Source organism: Panthera pardus, unplaced genomic scaffold (genome assembly GCF_024362965.1).
Source record: "Panthera pardus isolate Hobbes unplaced genomic scaffold, ASM2436296v1 HiC_scaffold_16, whole genome shotgun sequence".
In the NCBI taxonomy this organism is placed as follows: Eukaryota; Metazoa; Chordata; class Mammalia; order Carnivora; family Felidae; genus Panthera; species Panthera pardus.
The window spans coordinates 57406335-57418589 of NW_026526721.1; the positions used below are offsets into that span (position 1 = coordinate 57406335).

At 43.1% G+C, this 12255-nt stretch overlaps 1 long non-coding RNA gene across 1 annotated transcript in view; it reads left to right on the forward strand.

Moving 5' to 3' along the window:
- LOC109266367 (uncharacterized) overlaps positions 1-12255 on the forward strand; it is a 193477-nt gene that overhangs the window by 11586 nt on the left and 169636 nt on the right. The window lies entirely within an intron of this gene.

Consider the following 12255-nt stretch of genomic DNA (forward strand, 5'->3'; position numbering starts at 1 on the left):
CCAGTATTTTCTCCCGTAAGCCTCACACCCACTCTAGGGCAGGAGCGTATTTCACAGACAGGGAACCTAGGGTTCAGGAAGGAAAACCACTTGGAGAGCGAGTCGCAGTCCCAGTAGTCTTATCTGGCTCTTTCTGACTCCAAATCTACATTCTCAACATGGCTCTCCTCTGACTTTATCTTGGCCATCCTCTCCCCACTGCAGAAACAACGTACACAGGACACATCCTCCAGCAGAGGGGGCATCTGGAGGCATCACATCTGACAGCATAGCCCAGTGCACCGAACCCCCAGAGTTGTTCTCTGTTAGAGGAAACAATGAATAGGAAATGTGTTAAAATTTTTGAAACACCTATAATTATCTATGTTTTGAATTATGTGAGGGCATGCCAGGTTTAATAAATACTAGGATGACAATAAGCAATTTATAATATATAAGGGTTTGCTTACACTTATTATATTCGTTTATCTTTGCAACCACTTTGTGGTGTTCATGGAAGAGGTATTGTTTTCCTTTATAGGACGAAGGAAACTGAGGCTGAAAGTGAAACAGGGCTTCGCCAAAGTCATACAGCTAGGATGTGGTCACAAGCACAACTGCCTGCATTCTGACTGCGCGTTCTGTGTTCTTTCTGTGACACCACAGTACAGCCGTGCGGGGCGGTGTGTTCAGTTCACGGCTCATCGTCAGGGAGGAAAGTAAACTAGGGTCCGTGATAGTTGGCATAACTCATGACAGACCCGAGTGATGAATTCCCTACAAATGGCAGCGCTTAGTGATCATAAGGTATGTCCACATAAATCATCTAATACACAGAAAATACACGTACTGTTTGTATGTATGTGAGATACCTAGGGCAATACTGAAGCCACTAGACACGGGTGGCTTCTGGGCATGTGAAACGTGGCAAGCCCATGGGCGCCCGGATGGCTCAGTCGGTTAAGCATCCGACTTGGTCTGGGCTCAGGACATGATCTCACAGTTCATGAGATGGAGCCCCACGTCCGGTTCTGCACTGACAATGGGGATCCTGTTTGGGATCCTCTCTCTCCCTCTTTCTCTACCCCTCCTGCGTGCTCTCTCTCTCTCTCAAAATAAATAAATAAACCTAAAAAAAAAAGGAAATGTGGCACGCCCAGATTGAGTTGTGCTGTGAATATAAAATGCAGAGTTTCGAGGACATAGTATGAAAGAAAATGTAAAATATGTCAATAAATTTTTGTACCCGTTGCATGTTGAAATAATTATATTTTGTATATGTTGGGTTAAAATGTATTGGTAAAATAATTTTCAGCTATTTCTTTTCACCTTTGGATGCGGCTACTAGGAAGTGTACAAGCACATACACTTGCCTTTGCGTCTCTCAGACTTGCCTAAAGTCCACAGCACGTTGATATCAGGGTGAAGATGTTAAAGAAGGTCCCCAGGACTCATTCCAGTGAGGACTTAAGAAAACCGTCCCTTTCTCCAGTGGTGGACTCTGTGTGGCGTAGAAGCGGGGCTCCGTGGAATGGTACTTCTCAAATTTCAGTTGTGTACAGAACACTCGCAGGTCTTGTTAAATGCGGGCTCTCGTTCCGTGGTAGGTCTGAGAGTGCAACCTGAGGTTCTTTGTTACGAGCGGCTCGGTGGTGCTGATGCTGGGGCGCCCACCTACCTACTTGGAAGAGCAGGAATCCCTAGAAGAGGGACAGAAACCGCACTTTTGAGCAGGGGGCTTTGCAGGCTTCTCAGGCCACACCGTGAACACAATAACTGAGGGAGAGGGCTGCCCCAGATGTTGACACGCCCATTCGGCATGTGCCAGGCACTGAAGTAGGTGAGGGGAATGGGCTCATGCGTGTGGATGGGCTGGAGTGTGACACCTAAAGTCCATGGGAGGAGCGGCAGGGGTGTGATGTGCGTTATGTACTGTAGGGGGAGGAGGGCGGAGGGGCTTGACAAAGCGAGTCATTTGAGCCAGGAGTGCGCCCCTTTTAAAACTAGGTTACTTGTGTGTTAATAGCTCCCTGAATTTTGACTCTACAGTTGATGTCTTAAACTATTTTCCTGTCTACATAGAACTGGAAGATTTTTGTTTTTAATGACTAGATGGTATTTTCTCAAATGGGGCTTTAGGTGAGAAGCTTACTGGGGAAGGGGTTTGATTGAACCCAGCAACAAATAAAAGCTCTAATAACCTCTCATCTTTTCAGTTGAGACTGTTTGTAAAGTCAGCCTGCAATTCTTCCTTGTGTTATTTCTGGCTAAGGTCAGTTAAGGAAACTAAGAGAGCTTTCTCTCTTCTGTTTCGTTGGGGATTTTTTTTTTCTCATGCAATCTACAATCCCAGTGCTACCTGGGATAGTCTGAATTCTTTTTTCTCTTTTTCCTTTTCTCTTCTCTCCCCCCCCCCCCCCCCGCCTCCGGCTCTCCCCTTTCTTCTCCTCTCTTCTTTTTCACACTTTTCTTGCAATCTTCTTGGGCTTTCAGCTGCTTGTTTCAGGAGTTGCTTTTGCGCCCGGGGCCCCAGGTTTGCACCCGTCTTACTTAGCACAGTATTTTTTTTTAATATGAAATTTATTGTTAAATTGGTTTCCATAAAAGGCCCAGTGCACAGTATTTGTGTGCAGCCCCTAAGGATGGAAGTGAGTCCTCAGGAGAAAGCACCTCTTTGCGTTGAGGCCTTCTTCAGCACGGTGGGCTGGAGGGCTGCTGTGGGACTCTCACGATTCTTGAGCTGGAGCCCCCTCCAATGAGACATTTTCTAATATCAAGTGGGCATTCTTCCCAGGGAAATCGTCTTCAGCCAAATCACAGGCATCTTCTCGCGTAGCATGAAGTTATTATTACTCTTCAGTCTCTTGCCGCTCTGGATCTTGTAGCCATCTGGAGACCAAACCTTTATTTTGCAATCCGCAGGAAATTCTGGTAAGAGCTTGATGTTAGAATTCATAATCACTTTATAAGCCAGCTTGTGAGGATGGCAAGAAAAGAAGTTTTCAAATAAAACTCAAGAACCCAATAGGTTATATTTGAGGAGTAGTGGGCAGGTGGGAAGTATAGTGTGGTGTGGCTTTTGAGGATAGGATGCCGTGTCTGTGTTTTCTCATGCTCTATTTTTTTAGAGCAGTTTTAGGTTCACAGCAATATTGAGCAGAAGGTTCTGAGATTTCCTTTTACTCCTTCCCCCACACATGCGTCCCCTCCCCCATTACCAACATCCCCCACGAGACTGGTACCTTGTTATAACTGATGAACCTGTATTAACACACCATTATCACCCACAGTCCATAGTTTTTAGTAGGTCTTACTCTTGGCTGTTGTACATTCCATGGTCTTGCACAAAATGTGTAATGACATGTATCCACCAGCACAGTATCATAAAGAGTATTTTCACCGCCCTAAAAAAATCTCTGCTTCACTTCTCCACCTCTCTCACTCCCCCAGTCCCTGGCAACCTGCTGATTTTTTACTGTCTCTACAGTTTTGCCTTTTCCACAATGTCAGGTAGTTGGAATCATACAGTATGTAGCCCTCTCAGTAAGCTTCTTTCACTCAGTAATAGGCATTTAAGGTTCCTCCATGTCTTTTCGTTGTTTGGTAGTTCATTATTTTTTATTGCTGAATAATATTCCATTGTCTGGCTGTGTCGTAGTTTATTTTTCCATTCACCTACTGAAGAACGTATTGGTGGCTTCTGAGTTTTGGTAATTATGAGTAAAACTGCATACGTCTGTGTGAAGAGTTTTGTGGGAACATAGGTTTTCAACTCCTTTGAGCAAATGCTGGATCGTATGATCAGAGTATGTCTAGTTTCATAAAAAACCACCAGCCTGGCTCCCCAAGTGCCCGTACCATTTTGTGTTCCCACCAGCCACGAAGGAGTGTCTGTTGCTCCACGTACTAGCCAGCACTTGGTGTTGCAAGTATTCTGGATTTGGGCCATTCTGATAGAAGGATGGTGGCATCACTTTGTTGTTTTAATTTGTGTTTCCCTGGTGACATAGGATGTGGGAGCAACTTTTCATATGCCTGCTCGCCATCTGTATATAGCCTCTTTACTGAGGTGTCTGACAAAGTTTTCTCAGTAAAAAAGCAAAATTATAAGTATTGCTCAAAACTATCCAGCCGTTTCCCATCTCGCTTAGTGTGAAAGCCAGAAACCTTCCCGTGATCTGGAAGACCCACTACAACGTGGGCCCCTGTCACTTTTCTGATAGAATCTTTCTGTTCTCCCTGTAACTCACTTCACCTCAGCCATATTGTTCTCTCATTCAGGCTCAGCGTACTCAGGCTTCCAAGATTGTACCAGGAGGAAGCTCTTCCTCTCCACGGGTCCATGACTCACTATCTCATTTCTTTTGGATCCCTGCTCAAATACTACCTTATCTAGGAGGCTTTTCCTGACTGCCATTTATTAAGGAACTCCCTCCCCACAGGCACACCGTTCTGTTTACCCTGCCGTGTGTGTGTGTGTGTGTGTGTGTGTGTGTGTGTGTGTGTATCCAACAGGTGCTTCTCATTGGCCAAATCTAACTGGGCTGACTGGCAAGGAGGTCTGCGAACTACGGTTTTTGAGCTTCTCATCCCTTCAGTACAGAGGAGAGCTTAGGAAGGTAGGAAGCTTCTGATTTCCAACAAACAATATCCAGCACAGATGGTTCATTTGTTGATTAGGCAACTACTCTAGTTTTGTGGTGACTACAGTCTGCTCCTGTCAATCATAAGCCACCCAGCACACTGCAACAGCATGTTGTAAAATCGGAACTCAGGGTGCCTAGGGGTTTCCTAGCTAAGACTAGATCTACCTGGCAAGCTTCTTCCCTGCCCCCCAGTGGTATTTCCAGTGTGTCTCTGAAAATAACTGTCAGGAGCATGCCAGACTACTGAATTTTCATCTCCTCACATTGTGGTCTGTTTGCTTTCCCTTCACTAGAAAACCCAAATGATGTTTCCCTCCACCGTCTTGCACTAACCCATTCCCTAACAAGTATGCTCTGCTCACCTGATGGGTGCTCTGGGAATCGCTTTGGCTTCAGTCACTTGTAGGTATGATCACAGCCAATGGGCCAGTGGCACCAAGCATCCAGGTCTCGATTTTTCACTGACAATCCTGACCCAGGCTGGGACCCAGGGTAGGAAGCAGGAAACGGAGGGCTGTGCCATAGAGAAGGCTTCATAACAGTCCACTGGGGTCAGAGCAGGCAAAGTAAATATTGTCCTGACCCCTTCATTAGAGCCGAAATGAGGCAGAACAACTTGAGGGTGATGGCCCAGTGGCTGTGGTACGGACCATCTCTCCTGGTGAGTCAGCAGTCCTGCCAGGAAGAGATCTTTGGAAAATGGCTCCCATTCCATTTTGCTCAGATGGCTCTGACACGTTGGCCTCAGCCAGTTCGGGGCGCATCACTGCAAACCAGTGCTCAAAAATAGAACCAGCCTCATCTGTGAATTGCTGGTAGGCATTTTCCATAGTCCTGTTATGTCACTTTAAAAGACCTCCAGATAGACACACTCATACAGTTGGCTGGAGATTGAAGTCAGGCCAACAAAAGGAAACATCACGAACTCCTGGGTACTAGAAATCCTGAGACAGCGCCACTCCTTCTAGCTCGGGGTGGTCTAGTGGCAGCTCACCCAAGGCAGCATGTCTGCCGACACCCCAGTGCCACATGCTCCTCCCCTCTCTTAGGGACCCCCCCACAGGCTCCTCCCCTTCCTTAGGGACCCCCCCCCACAGTCTCCTCCCCTTCCTTAGGGACCCCCCCCCCCCACAGGCTCCTCCCCTTCCTTAGGGACTCCATACACGGGCTCCTCCCCTCTCCTGGTGACCCCACAAACTCACATCCCCATCAGATATCATGACTGGTCACTTACAAACACTTCGAAATACTCAAAGCCATGGACTTGGATATTATGGAGAATGCCAAATTCCTTCTCTCACCATGAAAACTGTATTTATTATAACTTTTTGGGTACATCTCTTGATTAGATATTTCACTCTTCAGAGGCCTATTCAATGTAAGGGAAACAAATTTCAGACAAAACTATGTGATGCTCTTTCATACTCACATGATTGCTATGTACACATTCTTGGGATTTCACTGCAAAAAAACATCTCTCCCATGAAGTGTGGCCTATTGACTCAAACTGATTTTAGTTCCTTCATTATGTCCCCTTGGCAATTATAGAATCACTAATTTTGTGCTCTGTGCTGTTTTCTGGGGACTCTCCCCCACACTTAGTCTCTCATTGTCCACAGTCATCAACCTCCCTGTGCCCCCATCCCCACCCCACAGACTCCTTTCCTGTACAAGCCACTTCTATTGGGATATGACGTTTGATTATCCTGCTAACAATTATCCTGTTCATTTTAACCTCAAGGCTTCTCAACTATGTATTCTCTATTTAAGACTGCATTTCCGAGCCTCTTCTGAGGTTCTTAATACCTTAAAATCTAATTTTGGCACTTGCAATTTTCCTGAAGCATCATCATTCATTCTTAAAGAGTTCTAGTGACTACCTGCTTCCAAGTTCAATAATCTTTTCTCTATATTATGTCTGACATATTTGCCAAAGTCAACTTACCTGATGCTTAGCTGCAGCTGCATAACAAACCAACCTCAAGCTCCGTGATGTCAAACAATAATTAGATATTACTGCTCACACGTTTTGCCGATTGTCAGGGGTTCGTCTGATATAGGACGGATTTGGCTGGTGGCCCTTTCTTCAGGCTGTGGCTGCTGCAGTTTCTCTGCTGTACTAAATTCAGCCATGGAGGCTCTTCTATTGAGCGTTCTCTTCCTATGATCAGCGAGAAAGCTGAGACGTGTTCTTTTCCTGGTAAGGGCAGAGATACAAGAAGCCAAGCAGAAACACATAAAGCTCCTTAAAGCCTATGCTTGGCGCTGGCACACTGTCACTTCTTCCCACGTACCACTCACTGGTCAACACAAGTCACAATGATAAACCCGAAGTCTCAGGCAGAGAGGGACCTTCACCACTGATGAGACCATGGTAGAGGTGTGGATGTAGGGAGTGGGAAACAACTGAAGACATTCAGGTGCTTTTGTGACACTGCACCATTCTGAGATCTTAAAAGGTTTCTGGTGACCTTTCACTGGATCCTCTACTTACATACTTATGGATTTTCAGCAGTATTCTCTTGTCTTACACTCTTCTCTTCGTCAATAAGATCCTTGAGTTCCTCCATGTTGAAGTACCTCTCAGGACTTTACGCTAAGCCCTATTTTCTTGCCAGTTTCCTCTACTAAAATTTTTGGCTTTATAAATCAATATAACCCTAGATTCAATAATTCCAAAAATAATTCAGTATCTTTCACCTAAAAGCATCTTTTCCTCTTACGTTCTTTGACCCTCAGCAGTGGTATCACCATTACACTTTGGAGTTGTCATTTTTTTCCTCAATCCTTCACACTCCATATCATGCACCATATTAGGTCTTAACAAATTTTCTTTTTTCTTTTTTTTAGGTTTATTTATTCTGATAGAGAAAGAGAAGGAGAGAGAGTGCATGGGGGAGGAGGAGAGGGGGATCCGCACTGTCAACATAGAGCCCAGTGTAGGGCTCAAATTCACGATCTGCGCGATCATGACTTGAGCCGAAATCTAGAGTCAGACGTCTAACCGCCTGAGCCACCCTTAACAAATTTTCTTGAGCAATGACTCTTCTTTCCTTCCTAACATGGCTTCTGTTTTCCTGATTCCCCAACTCCACTAGTCGTGCTCTGTATGCATCCTTCATAATTCAACACATGGCCCCCCAACTTTTCTGCAGAGCCAGCTTCTCTGACATTTCCAGATTGCTTTTCTTTTCTTTGCTTTTGAATTCCAAAACTATTTCTTTTTTTTTTTATTTAAAACAAAAACTGTTTGGTTTTTTTTTAGTGTTTATTTACTTTTGAGAGACAGATCACGAGCAGGGGAGGGGTGGAGAGAGAGGAAGACAGAGAATCTGAAGCAAGCTCCAGACTCCAAGCTGTCAGCACAGAGCCCGACACGGGGCTCGATCTCACCAACTGTGAGATCATGACTTGAGCCGAAGTCAGACACCTAGCCAGCTGAGCCACCCAGGCGCCCCATCCAAAACTATTTCTAATCTGTACTACAAAAGTATCCATATTATCAATTATCAATTTATCAATTCAGTTCTTTCTGGCATAATTTGTTTTGTCCAATTGGTATATATCTACTCTCCCCAAATGGACTGTAACCCAAGGAGGCAATGTGTTGTGTTGAGGAAGTGTAGGATTTAGAGGCAGATAAATCTAGTTTGAGTCTTATTTGACTTATTACCTGTGAACCTTGAGAAAATTACTTAAACTCATTAAGCATTGGTTCTTTCATCTATAAAAAATGGGTTATTTACGCTAAAGAATCTTCGTAAGGAATAAGAGAGATCATGTATGGAAATCACTTGGCACACAGTAGGCTTTCAATAATATTTTGCTTTCTTCCCCATTCCCTCCCTCGTTTTTTGTATCCCTTGGGTTCTCATTGCTATTTAATATGACTATGTTCTATTTATGTGTTTTCATTCTCTAATTATTTAAAAAAAATTTTTTTTTAACATTTATTATTGAGAGACAGAGAGAGACAGAGCTTGAGCATGGGAGGGGCAGAGAGAGAGGGAGACAAAGAATATGAAGCAGGCTCCAGGCTCTGAGCTGTCAGCACAGAGCCCAATGCAGGGTTCGAACCCACAAACTGTGAGATCATGACCTGAGCTGAAGTTGGACGCTCAGCCGACTGATCCACCCAGGCATGCTGTTCTCTCTCTAATTCTAAAGCAGATTCTTCAAGGAAAGGAATTTGTCTTTTATATCTCTTAGTTATCTGCATATATGGAAGGTGTAAATCGTGTAGCCTGAGAGTCTGTATCTATTATAAAACACAACAGTCTTTTCCCTCCAACATTTCTAGAAAAGAAGCCCTGCTTGTATTAGCAGAGCCCAGTGAATTATGGACTAACTGCAGTTTCTATGAGATGTTTCCAGTTATCCTGTTTTACATAATTTTCTTCTACCTTGTTCAGGAATTCAGTCACTGTTCCTTAATAAAACATTTTCTCAGAGAGTATCTGATACTGGTCATTTCTCACCCAGTATGAATTTTAGCCTGGGTATTTCTTCTTTCAGGCATCTCCCCAATGATCGATTGAATGATTGATTGATTAATGAATTACTTCATTTTGCTGTTGATTAGTGGCTTTTCTCGGCTTGCAGAGATTACGCCAGACCACTTATCCTTGGTAAGCTGGGCCCAAGTGATGCCTTACCCCTTCGTTCTCTGCACACACTTAGGTGTAGCCCTGTTCCTCTCTCACTGTCATCAATTTAAGAAAATACTCTTTCCTTCATGATTTGGATGAAGCTTCCTGTCTGGTTTGTAGCTTTGTCACTGAGAGAAAAGTGGGAAAAATAGAATTCAAGGTAGGGCAGAACAGATGGAACACTGGAGTCAACTGATAAGGTAAAACCCAAGAGATAAAGGCCTATATGTAGCACCAAATAAGCTTGTTCTTACAGTATTACAAACAACAAAACAAAACAGAACCTGACACATTGGGATTCTATGCTGGCAAAGGTGCAGAGTCACTCTTTGCTCGTGGAAACTCTAGTCCCATTTTACTTGGCCACATCTGGAGGACTGGGTTAATGCGTGACGCACTCCAGAAAGGTGGCTGACAGACTGGGAGCGTTAGAGGAGGGCAGCCAGGGAAGAGGTGGGAGGGAAAGAGGGGTCTAGAAACCCTTCATGATGGGAGCCACAGGGGAGACAGAGCATCAGGAGGTCCGCCTCTGTGGATAGAGTACTTTGTTTATTCTGTACTAGAAGGCAGGACCAGCGCTATCCAATAATGGATGAGTGTCCTAAGTTTTCCTGAAATTTCAAGCAGGAGCTCAGTTGCCCCTTGAAAATGACAGCGTCCACTTACATTTACTCATTACCAGGCAGTGGTATAGATAAGCACTTTACATATATATTGTGTCTTTTTTTAAATAAATTCTCATAATAATTGTCACATAATTATTCAATTCATATTCTCACATAATTATTCCCATTTTAGAGATGAGAAGACTGAGGCTCAGAGTTCATTGCCCAAGGTCACACAACTAATTAAGGGCAGGGCTGGGATTTCAATCCAGGCATTCTAGTATCATTCTGTCTGTAAAAGTTTCTAGATGGGCTTTCCATGCGGGATGTGCATTTAGCATAGAGGTGCTCTAAGTTCTCCTTCATCGCTAGGTCTTCCAGAAAGATGGTCCTTCTTACGTAAGAGTTAAAAATCCATCTATGCTTCATCTATGCTTTAAATGATTTTGTAGATTGATTTGAATCCTGTGTATCTTAAGTATTTTATCTGGAGGTAAAGCACAAATAACACAAAAAAAGCAGGCATACAAATGATTTCCTCTTTCTTGGCAAGTGATTACACATCCAAAAGGGTTATAATATACCTTCCCTCCCTTTTGAATCATAAATAAGCCCTGGAGTTTCTTAATGTCTGTGAGTTATTAGAGTTGCCCAGAGTGATTCAGATGGGAGAATAGAAAGAAAAGATATTTATATATGATGGGGATTTCCTCGATGCCAGGAACTGCGTTTAGAGATTTACTATATTACCTCACTTAATGCTTACAGTGGGTTAGATATTATTCCCATTTTATACATGAGTAAACCAGATTTGAGAGCAACTACCCTCCTAACACTGTTAGTAAGTAAGCTGCAGAAAATACCTTAGCACCCAGAGGCCTCTGATGCCAAAATGTGCTTTTCCAATTCTCCTATATTGCTTCTTAGTCACAAACATGTAGAATCTACCTTGGGTTTGGCTAAGTTCAAGAACTCGTTGAGGAGTAGATATACTAGTTCCTTTATTAGCCACTCTCTATGCTAACATGCTCACCGTTTCTCTGTCCAGAGTTTCTAAGAAACTTGGGGAAGGAGGAGAGTCCTGAAAATCTGAGTATTCAGAGGGTAGAATTTTTTCATAAAGTTTGGCACCTGAGGCATATAACTTTATACAACCTTCATAAAGGTTTTTGCTTTTACTGTTACTGTTATTCTACTATGGCTCCCATTGGCAGCCACTTTATATGGAACTCTCTACTAAATTGGAAGCATTCTATATTCATATATGCCATGCCATACCTCATTCTGACAACAAAGCTGTGAAGTTAATATTAATAGCCTCATTTTACAGATGAGAAACAAAGGTGCAGTGAGAGAAAATAGCTTTCTCAAAGTCAGAAAATATGGAGTGGTGGGAAGAAAACTTGAACTCAGGTCTAACTAACTCCAAAGTTCATGTTATTTCCACTCTCAAATGCTTTATTTAGAATGTCTGCATGCCAAAAAAAAAAAAAAGAGAGAGAGAAAAGAAAAGAAAATATCTGTACCCAAGACTGATTGCAGAGCATAATAGGGGGGCAGGCAGCCCTTTATCTGAGGTTCAGTCCCAGCCCTCTTCCACTGATCAAAGCAGTCTACTGGGGGCACCTAGGTGGCTTGGTTGGTTAAGTGTCTGACTTTGGCTCAGGTCATGATCGCATGGTTACTGAGTTGGAGTTCTGCATCGGGCTCTGCACTTACAGTGCAGAGCCTTCTTGGGATTCTCTCTCTCCCTCTCTCTCTGCCCTTCATGTGCATGTGCTCTTTCTCTCTCTAAATAAATAAATAAATAAATAAATAAACTAAAAAAAAAGTAGCCTTCTACCACTAATCTATCATACTTGGCAGTCATAGAAATCTAATTGATCTATGCATGTTAATTTTGTATCCTAAAATTTTACTGGATTTGTTTATTAGTTCTAATATTTATGTGTGTGGGTGTGGTCTTTAGAGTTCTCTCTACATAAGGTCATGTCTGCAAACAAACTTCTTTCTTGATTCCAACCCTTTTATTTCTTTTTCTTGACTGATTACTCTGGCTAGGACTTCCTGTATGATGCTAAATAGAAATAGCAAGAGTGGACATCCTTATTCTTACCTTATCCTGATGTTAGTGGAAAAACTTTCAGTTTTAGTATGACATTAGCTGTGGCCTTTTCATATGTGGCCTTTATTGTGTTGATGTGAGTTCCTTCTGTACCTAGTTTGTTAAGAGTTTTTAATCATGAAACGGTGTTTAATTTTTTCCAGTGCATTTTCTGTATCTATTGAGATGATCCTGTGGTTTTTATCCTTCTTTCCGTTGATGTGCTGTATTGCATTAATTGATTGGCATATGTTGAACCATCGTTGCATCCC